Source organism: Syngnathoides biaculeatus, chromosome 20 (assembly GCF_019802595.1).
Source record: "Syngnathoides biaculeatus isolate LvHL_M chromosome 20, ASM1980259v1, whole genome shotgun sequence".
In the NCBI taxonomy this organism is placed as follows: domain Eukaryota; kingdom Metazoa; phylum Chordata; class Actinopteri; order Syngnathiformes; family Syngnathidae; genus Syngnathoides; species Syngnathoides biaculeatus.
Genome location: NC_084659.1, coordinates 4,737,965 through 4,755,266, shown reverse-complemented (window position 1 = coordinate 4,755,266; position 17,302 = coordinate 4,737,965). Strand labels below are relative to the sequence as shown.

At 41.0% G+C, this 17,302-nt stretch overlaps 1 long non-coding RNA gene and 1 pseudogene across 2 annotated transcripts; one reads left to right on the top strand and one right to left on the bottom strand.

Moving 5' to 3' along the window:
* LOC133493373 (CASP8 and FADD-like apoptosis regulator) overlaps positions 1-11,594 on the bottom strand; it is a 37,344-nt pseudogene extending 25,750 nt beyond the window's left edge.
* LOC133493376 (uncharacterized) lies at positions 1,127-5,436 on the top strand. 2 transcript variants are annotated; one of them, XR_009792971.1, is made up of 3 exons: positions 1,127-1,445; positions 1,922-2,003; positions 3,842-5,436. It is a non-coding gene; the product is annotated as an uncharacterized LOC133493376 (long non-coding RNA). The 2 variants fall into 2 exon arrangements; XR_009792972.1 differs by having other exon boundaries at positions 2,413-5,436.
* Positions 11,595-17,302: the final 5,708 nt, after the last annotated feature.

Sequence of the window (17,302 nt, the reverse complement as noted above, 5' to 3'; positions counted from 1 at the left end):
TCCTCCTGTGTTGCTTCTTCTCTCGTGTCCGTTTTAATCGTATTTATTTCTTTTCTTCTAACTTCCTCTTCCTACGTTTGCTGTTTCGTTCCGGCTTTTTAAGTCCTTTCTCAACTCCGCTTTTTGCCTATTGTATTCATTTTTCCCGTATATGAATTTCGCCTCCCGTTTGCTGCGGCAGGTCTTTCCTGGTTTTTCCGTCTCATTATTCCACTCATTGTGATGCCGCTTGTTTGGGTGTTCTTATTTGTTTCCCTATTTATTTGCTGACGTTCTTGTCTTGTATTGTTTGCTTTCAAGACTTCCCCTTCGCTGCCTTTCTTGTTCATTCCTTTCGTCCCTTTGCCCCTTCTTCCTTCGGTTTATCTCTCGATGTCTGAGTTCGCCCCTTCCCGTTCCTCCCTTTCTAATTATGGACTACGGCGTGCTTCTGCGTTGCCATAATTGGCTTGTTCGTTCCTTCTTCCTCACCTACCTCCTTCTCATGATCTTCTGGTTTTTGCGTAGTGCTTCTCTGGTGACCCCGCTTTCCTTCCTTGCTGTCTTTCCCTCTCCTTAGCTCCTTCACTTCTTCGCTTCTTGGGCCGTGTTACTCTCACGACCCTTCCACACACTCTCTTTCGTCCCGGGGTCACTTTCTTTCTCCTTCTTATCTCATTACGCACGCGGTCTGTCTCCGACGGGGCATTGAGCTTAGCCGTCTCCACTTCGTCTCCTTCCTCGTTTCTCTCTCATTTCTCGCACCACCTCCCCACGATCCGATGCTAGTTTCTTGTGGTCGTCGTTTTACTCTCTGGCTGTGGGTGCAGCGACCCCAAGTTTCATCCCCTTCCTCTCCCTTGTTTTTGCAGTCTCTGGAATGTTCTTTCCTTCGTAGGCTTTGGTTGCGGCATCTGCTTCTACTGTCTACTTATTTCGAGCATACGTCTTTTCCTTTCCTCTCTTGCCTCCCTATTCTTTGCTGTCGTCTCTGTCTTGTTTTCCCTCCAGGGTTAGCTTACAGGTAAGTGCTTGTCCTTTGTGATTCTGTCACAGAGTAAAAGATCAAGGGCCCAATACTGCGCCCTTGTGAAGACCGCAGTCCTGAGTCCCCATGATGGCAGGTAACCCAATAGTCATTTGGGCTTGATGTGCTGTCGGTCGTGTCTTCAATAAATGCAGTTTGAAACATAATGTCGCCCACCTTGCCTATGTGTGAGTAACGGGAGCTCAGGGATTGAAAATGGCCACCGTTCGGGGCAGCACAACGGGGGACGTCACGTGAAAACAATTCACATACTGTACTAATCCCAAATTTAAAGGAAACTAGTAATAGTCAACTAGTGAAATGATAACTGCTTTGAACGTTTTTGTCTTAGCCTGTTTCACTGACTTCTCGTATTTTCCATCTGATTTCAGTCAACGCGCCAGCAGTACCCGAGGAAGTGGTGCACCACACCTGCCAGGTAAGATTCATACTCAAAACTGTTTATGGAAATAAGTACATAACAACAATGTAATGTAATATTTAGGAACTGCACTTTCGTGCATTTATTTATTTTAGTAGCAACTGTGCCTTGATGTTTTATGTATTGTTTTTTTACCCAAGATGTTCTTTGATTTTTATTCCATTTTATTGCCCCTTGTGGAGACGCACTCATTATTTCATTGTATGCACAGCATATAATGACAATAAAGGCTATTGATTGATTGATTGGGACACCTGACAAACTATTCCTACAAAGGTTCATCGCACGCGGCTTTTTAAAATGTCTTTTTAAGACGAAAAATTTAAATTCTGATTCGGGGGGGAGGTTCTAAGTGGTCTCGTCCAACATTTGTGATGTACTGTACGATATAAAATCACGGACTAAGACTTTTGTTGCTCTATTTGATCAACCCGTGTTGAATTTCAACCATGTCTCTGCTTGCATCCCTGTAGGAGAGTCCAGTCAGTCGGTACACATTCGCCAGTGACCCCAGAGGGGAGAGCGTAATCGTAGACTGCGTGGGGAATAATGGAGGTGAGTACAATCGGGCTATATTTCTACAGTACATACATTGAAAGACGCTGTTTTGTGTACAGTAGAACTTTGGGCTGGGAAATACAGTACTGTATTTTCCGCACTACAAGGCACACTTAAAAGCCCTTAATTTTCTCAAAAGCCGAAGGTGCGCCTTATAATCTGGTGTGCCTTATATATGGATCAATGTTAAGCCTTTAGTGCAGCTCCATTTAATGGATGCATAACGTAACCCCAGCCTCGACTGCAGAGTCTATTCTATGCACCTTACAATGTAGTGCGCCTTATATATGAGAAAAGTTTTAAAAATAGGCCATTCGTTGAAGGTGCGCCTTATAGTGCGGAAAATATGGTACCTTATACTCAGTGGTGAGCAAGTCAGGCTTTTCTAACATTTGTGCTGAAAAAGATTCCAAGCCTGAAGGCTTTGAAGATGGTGACATCTGGTGGACAAATGTAGCCATCGCAAGCTCTTGAGAAACACGATTGCAAGAAAAGTCTTAAAGATCACTCACTTGACTTTTTTTTTTCCATTCGTACCAAATAATAATTTAATCGTCCAAAGAATGTTGAACCCTAATAAAAACTGACAGTAGTGAAATATGAAAATCAGAAGTAAAGAATTTGAATTTCTGGAGCATCTTTTGCTTCAATCCAATGCAGTGGACATCTGTTGTGTCCGGCTTGGTAAATTTGGGGAGAATACTCAAGACATACGTGAAGCAAATGGTCACAAATACTTAATATTTATCATTCTTTGCAGAGAATAATTCATTCATGCTTGAGAGTATTGTTTGTCTTCCATCTGCTTGTGTAGTTGTACCGTGGTTCTCCAAATATCAGTTTACGCAACTGATATTAGAGTTATAACACCGTGACACTTATGCTATTCTTTAGACACTTTGTTTATTATTTTGTAATTAAGAGATTAAAACAGTTTTGAATACAAAATAGATGGATCGATGATTTTCAAAAGTTGGCTGATCCAAATCATTCTTGTGACACTTTTTTCTTTTCCTCAGACATGATTGCGCACACACTTAAGTCTATATATAAGCATATATTGAGATATTACAAGCATTTTTGTGTTACCAAACAACAGTAGTTGGGGAAAACCCATTAGCCTTGATTACCTGATTCCAAAACTAGTTCATAAATTTCATGTGTAAATATGATGAGACGGTTAAAGATGTTTATGGTTTCACAGCTATAACGGCCCTCTGAGGGAAACCGCTAGTACAATGTGACCCATGACAAAATTGAGTTTGACACCCCTGGCATAAAGGTTTAGACTTGGCTTTAGAGTCCACAAGATGGTGCCAAAGCACTGCTTCCAAATGAAGCTCGTCAACTCGCTCGGCACCAAGATACTTTACGGTGGAGGCTAAGCACTACTTTTGTCCATCCATCCATTTTCTTAGCCGCTTATCCTCACCAGGGTAGCGGGGAGTACTGGAGCCTATCCCAGCTGTCAACGGGCAGGAGGCGGGGTACACCCTGAACTGGTTGCCAGCCAATTGCAGGGCACATCGAGACAGACAACAGCCGCACTCACAATCACAACTTGGGGCAATTTAAAGTGTCCAATTAACGTTGCATGTTTTTGGGATGTGGAGGAAACCGGAGTGCCCAGAGGAAACCCACGCAGGCAAGGGGACAAATAGTTGTTTTAAATACTGACCAGTTGAACATGTTCAGAGAAGGTTAAATATAGTTCACCCGTAAAGGTCACGAGTACGTTCATCCTGAAATTTCAAGAAAAAGCCAAACGCAATTTTCCATCACTTTTTTTTTTCTGCGACTTTTCAGTCCTAACCGAGTGTTTTGTATTCTTACAGGAGCCGACATCTGGTTGATCTTCACGTGGAGGTGAACGGCGCAATCTTCAAGCACAACAGTGGGCATTCTGAGGATCAGTACTACATAGACCTGAAAGACACTCTGAGAAAAGACCTTTGTTTATAGTTGTCAGACTACTTGCCTGTTTTAATAGCTGTCAGTATTTGCACTTCAATCTATCGAACAATGCAAACAGATTACTTCATATACTACTCTATTCAGATAAGCCTTTTTACATAGATTTATCCTGTGTGTTTTATATTTACGTGTATTTTCCTTGCACAGTGCAGCTAAAAACATTTGTCGAGTTTCATACATTTATTGCTACTCTGTGCACGACAATGATTTGCAGTCGTACTTCTACTATTGTCTTTGTTAATAAATGAGATACACAATGTAAACACACTGCATAAGTTATTTGTGATGTTCCTGTACTTACCATGAGCATAATGATGGTTCTTTTTACGTCTTGAGCTCAAATTATTAAGATACCCTCCCTTGAGGACAGTGTAGCAGTTGAAGAGGACAATATAATTGAAGTAAAAATGGTTCGTAGTGTTTGGAATGCAAAAATGATTACTTTTATTCAGCTATTGTCTGATAAATGCACCAATTCGCTTTTTGTTGTATGTGAAACACCCGAAGATGGTGCCAAATCCCAGTCTTGTGGGAAAAGGTGTTTTTGTGGTCTCAAGGAAGTATACTGAAGTGATACATCTCGACTGAGAGACGAGGATTCCATAGTGGAGTGGAGCTAATTTAGCCTGGGTTATTAGCGAAAGTGGTAGGGTCTTTGTACACACATGACTCGTGCCTTTTTAAATCAACTGTCAGCTCGCGATACATTGGAACAAATATTCCTGGGCAATCGTGACGTATAGTTGTGATGGGGGGGAGGCACGCACAAGAGGACCGCCGTTGACAGTAGGCCGGCTTTCTAGAACGCGGCTTTATCATCATGCGCTCCACGTATTGGCCACACCTGAACCAAGCGACGTCACACTGGGACTTTTGCTACATTTTTTAAAAATAAAGTTCAAAGCTTTAAATAAAACCCTTGCCCACAGTTAACCTTTAATCTGTTTTACTCTTTGGGTTAATAAGGAATGTGTTTTTATTCGTGTTGGGTAGAGCATCTGCATATTTTATTGTAAGGAGGATAAAATTATTATTTGGTACGAATGAAAAGAGAGGTTGCCAGGGCTTCATTTGTCCACTAGATGTGACCATCTTCAAAGCCTTCAGGTTTGGAATCTTTTTCAGCACAAACGTTAGAAAAGCCTCAGTGTTTCATGAGGCCTCAATTGCTAACCACTGAGTATAAGGTACCATATTTTCCGCACTATAAGGCGCACCTTCAACGAATGGCCTATTTTAAAACTTTTTTTTCAACTATAAGGCGCATAAAATAGACTCTACAGTAGAAGCTGGGGTGACTATGCATCCATTAGATGGAGCTGCACTAAAGGCTCAATAATGAGCCATATATAAGGCTCACCGGATTATAAGGCGCACTGTCGGATTTGAGAACGTTAAAGGCTTTTAGGTGTACCCTATCGTGCGGAAAGTACGGTACTGTAGTTCCCAGCCCCAAGTTCTACTGTACACAAAACAGCATCTTTCAATGTATGCACTGTAGAAGTATACCCCGATTGTACTCACCTCCGTCATTCCCCACGCAGTCTACGATGACGCACTCCCCTCTGGGGTCACTGGTGAATGTGTACCGACTCACTGGACTCTCCTACAGGGATGCAAGCAGAGACATGGTTGAAATTCAACACGGGTTGATCAAATAGAGCAACAAAAGTAGGACAGAAGTCTTCATCTGTGATTTAATATCGTACAGTACATCACAAATGTTGGACGAGACCACTTGAATTTTTCGTCTTAAAAAAAAGACATTTTAAAAAGCAGCGCGCAATGAACTTTGGTAGGAATCTTGTCAGGTGTCCCAATCAATCAATCGATCGCCTTTATTGTCATTATATGCTGTGCATACAATGAAATGATGAGTGCGGCTCCACAAGGTGCAATAAAAAGGAATTAAAAAAAAAAAAAAAAAAGAAGAACAAAGAACATCTTGGGTAACATAAAAACAGAAAACAAGGTACAGTTGCGGCTGAAATAAACGCACAAAAGGGCAGTTGCAAAATACTACATTAAATTGTTGTTATGCACTTATTTCCATAACAGTTTGAGTGTGAATCTTACCTGGCAGGTGTGGTGCACCACTTCCTTGGGTACTGCTGGCACGTTAACTGAAATCATATGGAAAATATATAGTCAGTACAACGGGGCAAGAAGACAAAAAAACATTCAAACCAGTTATCATTTCACTAGTTGACTATTACGAGTTTCCTTTAAATTTGGGATTTAGTACAGTACGTGAATGTGAGATTGTGTTTGTTCAAATAATGTCCACATTTCGATATGTGGGTTGTTTTCACGTGACGTCACCCGTTGTGCTGCCCTGAACGGTGGCCATTTTCCATCCCTGAGCTCCCGTTACTCATACATAGGCAGGGTGGACAACATTATGTTTCTAACCGCATTTATTGAAGACACGACCGACAGCACATCAAGCCCAGACTGACTATTGGGTTACCTGCCCTCATGGGACTCAGGACTGCGGTCACAATGGCGCAGTATTGTGCGCTTGGTCTTTTACTCTGTGACAGAAATCACAAAGGACAAGCACTTACCTGTAAGCTAACACTGAAAACAAAAGGCAAAAAGTAAAACCTGTATACTAGTTCACCACATGCAAAGCGAAATGTTTATTTGTTTAAAATTAGATGACAATGGCAGAAAGACAAAAGAATAAACAAATCCAGTATTTCACAAAATTCTTGAATCTTTCAAGTGACGAACAAAAAACGATCATAACTGTAATGTTGGCCTTCTGAAAAGAGTATCGATTAAGCTTGTTAGCGTAGCTCGGCGACACATCGGCACGATGGAGGTTGAAACCAGGCGGCATGATAGCGGCGTCGGGCAATCGTCCACAAAGCCAAGTCTCCGTGAAGCACAGAGCCGCAGAACGTCCAAGGTCTTTTGTCGGAATTGTTGGACGAGGTCTCCGCTTACGCAGCTGGACTTGCGAGGCTTTGAAGAGCGCGCCAACGAGCAACTCTGGAAAATGCTTCAGCGAATTGGCGAGAGTTGTCGAAAAAAAAAAAAAAGTCAGAAGTAGGCTCTCTGATGGTTAGCAAGTCCTCTCTTGTGTACTTGAGTCCCGAGACCCCCATGAAACACAAAAACACAAATAGAGCATTCCGGAGACTTGCACTCTGGGTACGCGTTAGGTAGAGAGGTTAAATGGCAGCGCGCAGCATTGGTGTGGTAATTCAGCAAAAAATGTGACGTCAGTGAAGTAAGAATAATTTTATTGTGTTGTTTTTCCATAATTAAAAGATGTTTCGCAATAGCTTCGTATATGTTTCGCAATAGCTTTGTATAACCTAAAAGACGATCGCAATAGCTTTGAATAACCAGCAATGTCATAAAAGGATGTTTGGATAACCAGCAATGTCATAAAAAGATGTTTTTGTGTTATATGATGTCGTGCAACGCCATCTGTTGGTAACAAAGAATAGTGTGGCGTCAGGCGGGATGAATTGGCCACTCACCCCTCCTTCCGCACACGCTTAGAGTATAAAAGGAGAACTTTAGATACTCTCGGTAGAGTCTGCTGCGGGTTGCGTACGGACGCCCAGCCGGTATTGAAGCTGCTCTACCTGGAGTGTTGGCTCTCCCTCCTATTGGCGCACGGTAAGAGCTGGATATTCTTCTAAGAGCTGGTTGGATATTACTTAGCTTCATACCACGTGATTTGTGCTTGTGCTTGTGTTACCATTTCTGTGTGGGACCAATAAAGTGCCAATTGTTGGTAGCCAGAAGTGTGTCTTGTCTTCATTTCTGAGTGCCTATCTCCGACGAACCTATTAAAATTTGATACTGAACTCCTGAGCGAGGTATCAGAAATGTTTTAAAACAGTCAGTGAAAACAACCCATGATTAAACGGGAATTCGGCACTTGGCTTCGGCTCACTCCCTGAGTCTATAACGTCTCAAGCATTTTAAGGATAAAAAGGATTATGGTGAATTTGTGCAATTTTTGCAAAATTGTGTAGTTCAGTTGGTGTTACTAGTACTAAATCAGTATTGCACACACTCACCTGACATCTTGTACACCTTGAGCTTTTTGGCCAGGTCTACCCTGCCGACGTCCATTAAACATTCTTCCAAAAGGTCCACCCTTGTAGGGGAAACCTTGCCTACGTGCTCAAGTTCGACAATCAAGTCCAGGAAATCCTGCGTGAGCGAGAAAACAACGGGAAGTGAGCAACGACTTCAAAATTTCACACGGTAACACCAAAAAGTCCACCACCAGCACAATTTCCTACCTTTGCAGTTTCGATTTTCTTATGCGGTACCATGTGACCCAGCAGAAACTTCACACTGCTCACATCACCCTTGGCCATGTCCTTGCTAATGTGAGCCATCAGAACTCTGCGGGAGGAAGCAAAATGGACATTAGGAACTGCACATTTGTGACATACAAAAACTTGAACATTAAAAGCAGAAAAGGGAATTTTTAATGGCTTGCAGGCAAATATTTGTCTCTATATTTGTGGAGCGTCTGGCTACTTATTGAATGTGAACATAAAATCAGAAACATCTTTATTTTGCCAACTATGTCAAAAACACGGGAGGCAGAATTGGGACACCGAGGTCAGGACCCACCATTTTGTTGGTCTTTTGTCATTTGAAGATGCGTCTATATGGAAGTAAATATATGCCACCGAAATTTGAATTAAAAAAAGCCACTGAAAATTTTACGTTGTAAAATTTAGTTACTTCAAAGTGATCACATTTTCAAGAGCTGCATTTCAGTTTAACATTTCAATGTAAACAAACTTGCCATATGAAAAAGATTCAACCTTTAAAATTCAAACAATATTTTGAATTTCAACTGGGTACAATTCACTGTCTGAAATTCACAGTCTAAATTCAGTGTTATAAGAAGGCAGGGTTACTTCAGGTCAGAACTCAAAACTGATCTAAAAATCACGAAAGAACCAATGCAGACATTCGACCACCTTTTTGGGTGGCATTTTTAAAACAACGTTCAGCTTTTAGAAATTCATCAGATTTTTTTTTCACTTTTTCACCCCGACTGGGCGCACACAACCCAAAACAATTCCCTATTTTGTCACCATCTGCCGGAAGGAGAGGCGTTTGCTGACATCAAAGCCATTTGCCAGTTGACTGTGTCACTTCACCAGCACGCGCATGTATTCCAATTGACCCCTCCGTACAGGGCACTTAACCACGCCTCCTGAAGTTACGTCACCCCACGTGTGCTAACCTCAGACAAACAATTAGCAAAAATGGCGGCGCAGGAAGAAGAGACGACAGCGAAATTGTCCGATTTACCAGCTGATTTGTCACTCGCATTCTTAGCGAATAGTGAAATATCGTTGAAAAGCAGACAGCAGGGCTTCAAGTATTTCAATGGTATTTACATGCATATTGACGGAGAAACCATTGATATAGGCGCGAGATCTTTCCGGAGTCGAAAAGAGACGAATTCGTCGTTGACAGTTTCCTATTTTCGTGTTACATATCACACTTGTGTGCAGAATCTGCATGTTTATCTGTATAGCCGTTTGTGAACCGCTGTATGAAAGAAAAGAAGAAGGCGAGGCTTGATTTACGAGTTGTTTCTCTCGTTTTCTTTGTGTAACGTCACGCGCTCCCCTCAATAATTATTCTTGAATTAGTGCCGAACCTACGTAAGTCCCGACCGAGTACGACAATCACTACTTTAGTGTCCTCAAACATCCTTCCTTCAGTCTTGGTGTCTCGGTGCACGTCGAAGGCTTTTAAGACTGCTAGTCCGGTTTAGCTTAGGTCATTAGCCGCGAACAAAGGGACACGTTTGTGCAGTCAGATCATCGCAAAATATCGCTCAACACAGATCAAGTGTGTCAATCATTCACACGTAGCTATGTTATGCAAGCGAAAAACTGCTAATTCATTTATATGAGACATGTATTGAAAATCAAATATAGGGCATACCTTCGTGCAAACATAGTCCGGTTTAGCTTAGCTCGGTAGCCGCCAAACAGAGACACGTCTTCCACAAAGTTTGATCCATCGAAGACAATTTTCGTACTCGGTCTTCTGTTCCCGTTCATTTTAGATGGATTCAGTTGATCATGCCGTCTTCCACAAATTTTGATCCATCGAAGACATTTTTTGTACTGGGTCTTCGGTTTTGGAAAGGGTAAGAATTGAACTCCACCAACTAGCCTTTCAGGATACCTGTTGTCACTTTTACAAAGTCCGTGACTACACCTCTTAACCATATGTATTGTTAAAGAAACCAAATACGCAATAAAACGCAAACAAAAGCTATACTGGACCATGCAACATTGTCTGAGGTAACGGCGGATGCCAAAAGGGGGCGTGGTTTATGCAGCTCTCTGGCCTCTGATTGCTCAGCGACGCGGATGACGCAATTTCTACGGAGGGGTCAATTCGATTGCGGGCCAGTCATAATCAGAAGCCATTGCAGGGTTCACAAAGTGCGCTTTTGTTGTTGTTGGCTTTGGCACCTCACTCGCATTAGACAAAAGACATTCATTTACACGCACTCTTTAGTCTGACCGGAGTAACTGTAGGCGCTCTCATGGCTCGTGGATGTGCTCACGCCACCAGTGGAGGTCCCACTGGCGCTCCTCTTGTTCACGGGGAAAGGGAACACAACAGCGGGGTCCACGCGCTCCGATGCCGTTCATCGCTTCGAGTGCTTTGATCCACGTCCCGCATCCGGACACCAGTAGCAGAGACCTGGAATTGAACAACAAATAATAAAAAAAAAAAAAAAAAAAGAAAAGACACGGATGAATCGCCTGGCGATACCCGAAAAACACGCCGGCTGGCTCCACCCTGCTTTCCACACTTGGACATTTTGAAAAAAAATCGCACACGCAGCCACGTCGTGTGCAAAATGTGCCCCTAGCGCGTAAAGACTGCACGTTTGCAAAGGCCAGCACACGCGTTTTAACACAATACAGAACCTTACCGAACCTTATCTTGACTTGTGCTCGTTCACACGTTGACCAGTTGGTCTCGACAGTGGCAGGCGTCGACGTGAGGAGCGCGGACAGTCTTCTGACACGCTGCGCAACTTTACTGTGGCCAGCGGGTGTCAGCCTTTCTTTCTCTCAAGGTCAACGGACATAAACATTAAAAACTAGAAATAAAGTGCGACAAAACAAAGGCAATCAAATTAAAATTGTATGCATTCATTTTAACATGACCTTACAGTTATTAAAATTCACATTTCATCTGAACAAATATATTTTTATATAGTTATCATTTACGGTCCCCTTCGAATGTGTGCTTAGAGCAAATATTTACTTGTAGCGCCGGAGAAAAGAAGTCCGAGGCGGAGCGTCGGACACAGGAACAAAACTTGTTTTATTGGCAGACATCAAAACACGACTCGCAGAACGGCGGGAACTCTGTGAACTGCCCACTCCGGAAAAGCAACAACAAAAAGAGTCCGTGCGGAACCCCGCACCCCAACTCGAGGTCCCGCCACAGTGTAGTTGATTAAACGTGAAGCTGAGAAGCAGCATTGCTGTCAAATATGTCCGTGGCTGAAAATAACTACGTTCTGTTGCCAAATTTTCGGTTGTAACGTGTTACACGGCTTTTTAACAACATACTACAGGAAAATACAAGCCTTGAACTCACCGTCGTGTTAACTCATCTCCCATAACTGCCATAGAGATGTCACGTGCCCAAGAAAGCGTAACTGGATTGGCTGGCTGCTTTGGAGCGCGATCTCCCATGACCAGCCACCTAGATGTCACGTGACTAAAAAAGCGTAACAGGATTGGCTGGCTGCTGGGTGTTGGGTTCTGAAATCCTTTCCTCATGTCTGTGACCTACATTGTCTTTCTCTGTTGTTTCTCTTAATGTCAGGGGGTTAAGACAAAACATTAAAAGGAAAGCTTTATTTTTATTTGCAAAACAACAAAAAACTGATTTCGCTTTCTTTCACGAGACACACTCGCTTAAGAACGATACAACTTTTTGGAAGACCCAATGGGGCAATGACATCTGGTTATCTCATTGTTCAGAAAGAGCAGCAGGTACAGCTGTTTTAAATAATTCCTTCAATGGGAAAATCTTGCACAGTGAAGCTGATACTAAAGGTCACTTTCTTATTATAAATATTAATACCAATGATACCATAATTTTCTTAGTTAACATATATGGATACAATTCAAAAAGTGAAAATGATACCCTATTCGGAGTTTTAGAATCTTGTTTCCTATATTGGCTCTCTAAATATCCAAGCGCAAAGATAATAATGGGCGGTGATTTTAACATTGCTCTTAACGGTCTCAAAAATAGGTGGCCTCCGCGCTCTAATCCCTCATTAGCATCTACTCTAATACAGTTCATGCATAAATTTGATTTGATTGACATATGGAGAGAAAAGAATCCTGGAATGTCCTTATATACTTGGAATAATAAAACTAACACTAGTTTGTCAAGAATAGATTTTTGGCTGATTTCCAATGGATTTGACAAAAATGTCATTACTGTCAATATTATTCCAACTCCTCTTACTGACCATAAAGCAATATCAATACAAATCCTTCTAAACCCTCGTACTTGTTGTAGGAATTTTTACTGGAAATTAAACAGCTCTATTCTTAAACATGAAGCTGCTTCTAAGACCATCCGATCTTTAATTGATCATTACTGGCAAAAAGCCTTACTTGAAAATAAGTTTTGCACTAATTGGGAACTTTTAAAATTCGAACTATCAAAATTTTTGAGGACATACAGTAGTTCAGTTGTTAAAGCAAAAAAAGCTGAAGAAGAAAACATTATCTCAGAAATAACGGCTTTGACACAAAAAAACAGAGCTAACTTATCTGAAAGTGAATCTCATCTCTTAATACAGTTACAACTTAAATTAGATGATTTATATAGGATGAAAGCTGAGGGGGCTTTTATTAGAAGTAGAAGGAGGTGGATGGAGGAAGGAGAACAGAATACTGCCTATTTTTTCCGGCTTGAAAAATCTCATGGCAAACTTAATACTATACAAAAACTAAACATTGACGGAAACATCACAGACGATCCCAAAAAGATAGCTAAATACTGCTCTGATTTTTATACCAAACTCTATGATTCTAAATACTGTGAAGACCTCACCAGCCACTTTATGGTATCTCTCACAAACACTAAGTCAATTGATCTCGGCCTGAAAGAGTCCTGTGACCAACCACTAATAATACAAGAAATTATCTCAGCAATAGATCATCTTAAATTAAATAAATCCCCAGGTACAGATGGCATTACTTCCGAATTTTACAAAGCTTTTTCTAAGCAGTTAGCTCCCTTCCTCCTCGCTCTCTTCTCAGAATGTATTCATAATGAATCCCTCCCTCCAACTTTAACTCAAGGCCTTATAACTTTAACACCCAAACCCAAAAAAGATTTACTTCTTATTGATAATTGGCGCCCAATATCATTACTAAATAATGACTACAAAATTTTTGCCTCAATATTTGCCAAAAGAATGAAATTTGTTTTAGATTATATAATTGATGAGACTCAATCTGGTTTTATGAGAAATAGACACATTTCCAACAATATAAGATTAGTTCTTGATTTAATTGACTATGCAGATCTATGTCCAGACGAAAGTTTCATCCTTTTCTTAGATTTCTATAAGGCTTTCGATACAATTGAACATAACTTTATATTCCATGCACTAGACAAGTTTAATTTTGGCCCACTTTTCAAAAGTGCTGTCCGAACAATGTACACAAATGGAAACTCATCTATTAAACTGCATGCTGGCACTTCCCCCTGATTTCCTCTTAGACGTGGAGTAAGACAAGGATGTCCAATATCACCCTATCTCTTTCTTCTTTGTACACAGCTTCTCACCGACTCTATTAAGCTCAGCCCATTGAAAGGTATTCTAATAGCAGACAAAGAAATTTTCATAAGTCAGTTGGCCGATGATACTACACTTTTCTTAAAAAATAGATGTCAGATTCCTCTTGCTATTGATGTGGTTAACACTTTCTCTTGCCTCTGGGCTCTGCTTAAATATTAAAAAATGTGAACTACTTGCCCTCAAGACTTGTAATATCTCTTCAATCTGTAATATACCTGTAAAAGACTGTGTCACATATTTAGGCATATTTATAAATAAAGATATGGAAACTAGATGTGATTTAAACTTTAATCCTGTTATCGACAAAACTCAGAAAAAACTTAATCAGTGGCTGCAAAGGGATTTATCTTTGAGGGGCAGAACTTTATTAACTAAAGCTGAAGGTATATCCCGGCTCACCTATGCTGCCTCATCGCTTGGTGTTAATAAAAACATTCTAAAAAATATCGACAAAATGCTCTTTAACTTCGTATGGAAAAATAAAACTCACTATATTAAGAAATCGGTTGTAATGAATACTCATGACAAAGGAGGCCTAAATTTTTTAGACTTTCAAACATTAAATAATACTTTTAAAATTAATTGGCTGAAGCACTTCATTAAAGACCCCTCCTCAATTTGGAATTTCATACCAAATTTTGTCTTCTCTAAAGTAGGTGGCCTACATTTTCTTTTACTGTGCAATTACAAGATTGAAAAAATCCCATTGAAATTATCAAACTTTCACAAACAGATGCTTCTCTCATGGTCTTTAATATATAAACATAACTTCTCTCCGCACAGATATTACATATGGAATAACAAAGACATAACATACAGAAACAAATCCTTATTTTACCCTGCCTGGTTTTCTCATAATATACTACTGGTTCACCAGCTGTTTGATTCCGATGGCTTGCTGTTTACTTATGAAGAATTTATTTCAAAACACAATGTGTTAATCCCTACTGACGAATTTAAGATAATCATTAATGCAATTCCTGCTGGTGTCTCTTTGCTATTTAGAAGCCCAGCGGACTAAATACCAGCTCCTTTGCATCTTGATCCATCTAAAAGCGAAGTAGGCAGGATTTGTTTCTCGAGAACACGTAAAAACAATCGTTCCATACGTACTTTATTTCAAAGGGACATAGTGTCTCTTCCTCACATAACATCTTATTGGAATCAATTATTACATAATCTTGACTGGAAAAGAATCTGGATCTTACCAACTAGATATATGATTAACAACAAAATAAAAGAAGTATCTTTTAAGATAATTCATCAAATTTATCCTTCCAAAATATTCATTTTACAGCGTTTTAAAAAACAAATTGATACTGATTGCTCTTTCTGTTCAAACTGCCCTGAAGATAATTTTCACTTATTTTGGTCTTGCCCTGTCTCCAATAATTTCTGGAAAGATGTTTGTATTTTTATTTCTACTTTTATTGACAACAGTTTTACTCTTTGTTTTGAAAATATACTGTTTGGTTTCACGTCTTTTACCTCGTCTAAAAACAGACACTATTATATGATTAATCTTATAATTTTACTAGCTAAATTTCATATTCATAAATGTAGGTGTATAAATAAAAATCCTTGTTTTATTTTCTTTCAAAATGAAACTAGACAGTATATTCATACCATTAAGAATTCTTTGAACGCTAAAGCCATTAAAACGGTAAATTTGTGTAGTTTATTTCATGTTTTTTTGTAGAATGTAATCTTCTTTTTGACAATGCAGCCCTATGGGGGCACAAACCAGTGCAATCTGTAGGCCGGTCCCAAGCCCGGATAAATGCAGAGGGTTGCGTCAGGAAGGGCATCCGGCGTAAAAACTGTGCCAAACAAATATGAGCGTTCATCTAAAGAATCCCATACCGGATCGGTCGTGGCCCGGGTTAACAACGCCCGCCCCCGGCACTGCTAACCTGCAGGGCGTCGGTGGAAATTCAGCTACTGTGGGTCGAAGACAAAGAAGAGGAGGAAACCGGATCCAGCGTCAGAAGAAAAAGAGGAATGCACAGAGCCTACAACTGAGTGTAGGGACTTTGAATGTTGGGACTATGACAGGAAAAGCTCAGGAGTTGGTTGACATGATGATTAGGAGAAAGGTTGATATTCTGTGCATCCAAGAGAGCAGGTGGAAAGGTAGTAAGGCTAGAAGTTTGGGAGCAGGGTTTAAATTATTCTACCACGGAGTAGATGGGAAGAGAAATGGAGTAGGGGTTATTTTAAAGGAAGAGCTGGCTAAGAATGTCTTGGAGGTGAAAAGAGTATCAGATCGACTGATGAGACTAAAATTTGAAATTGAGGGTGTTATGTATAATGTGGTTAGCGGCTATGCACCACAGGTAGGATGTGACCTAGAGTTGAAAGACAAATTCTGGAAGGAACTAGATGAAGTAGTTCTGAGCATCCCAGACAGCGAGAGAGTTGTGATTGGTGCAGATTGTAATGGACATATTGGTAAAGGAAACAGGGGCGATGAAGAAGTGATGGGTAAGTACGGCATCCAGGAAAGGAACTTTGAAGGGCAGATGGTGGTGGACTTTGCAAAAAGGATGGAGATGGCTGTAGTTAACACTTATTTCCAAAAGAGGGAGGAACATATAGTGACCTACAAGAGCGGCGGTAGAACCACGCAGGTAGATTATCTTTTGTGCAGACGATGTAATCTGAAGGAGGTTACTGACTGTAAAGTAGTGGTCGGGGAGAGTGTAGCTCGACAGCATAGGATGGTAGTATGTAGGATGATTCTGGTGGTGGGTAGGAAGATTAAGAAGACAAAGGTAGAGCAGAGAACCATGTGGTGGAAGCTGAGAAAGGAAGAATGTCGTGCGGCCTTCCGGAAAGAGGTGAGACAGGCTCTCGATGGACAACCGAAGCTCCCGGAAGACTGGACGACGACAGCCAAGGTGATCAGAGAGACAGGCAGGAGAGTACTTGGTGTGTCATCTGGTAGGAAAGGGGAGAAGGAGACTTGGTGGTGGAACCCCATAATACAGGGAGTCATACAAGGAAAGAGATTAGCGAAGAAGAAGTGGGATACTGAGAGGACTGAGGAGAGGCGAAAGGAGTACATCGAGATGCGACGTAGGGCAAAGGTAGAGGTGGCAAAGGCTAAACAAGAGGCATATGAAGACATGTACACCAGGTTGGACACGAAAGAAGGAGAAAAGGATCTCTACAGGTTGGCCAGACAGAGGGATAGAGATGGGAAGGATGTGCAGAAGGTTAGGGTGATTAAGGATAGAGATGGAAATGTGTTGACTGGTGCCGGTAGTGTGCTAAATAGATGGAAAGAATTCTTTGAGAAGTTGATGAATGAAGAAAATGAGAGAGAAGGAAGAGTTGAAGAGGCAAGAGTGAAGGACCACGAAGTGGAAATGATTACTAAGGGGGAAGTCAGAAAGGCATTACAAAGGATGAAAAATGGGAAGGCAGTTGGTCCTGATGACATACCGGTAGA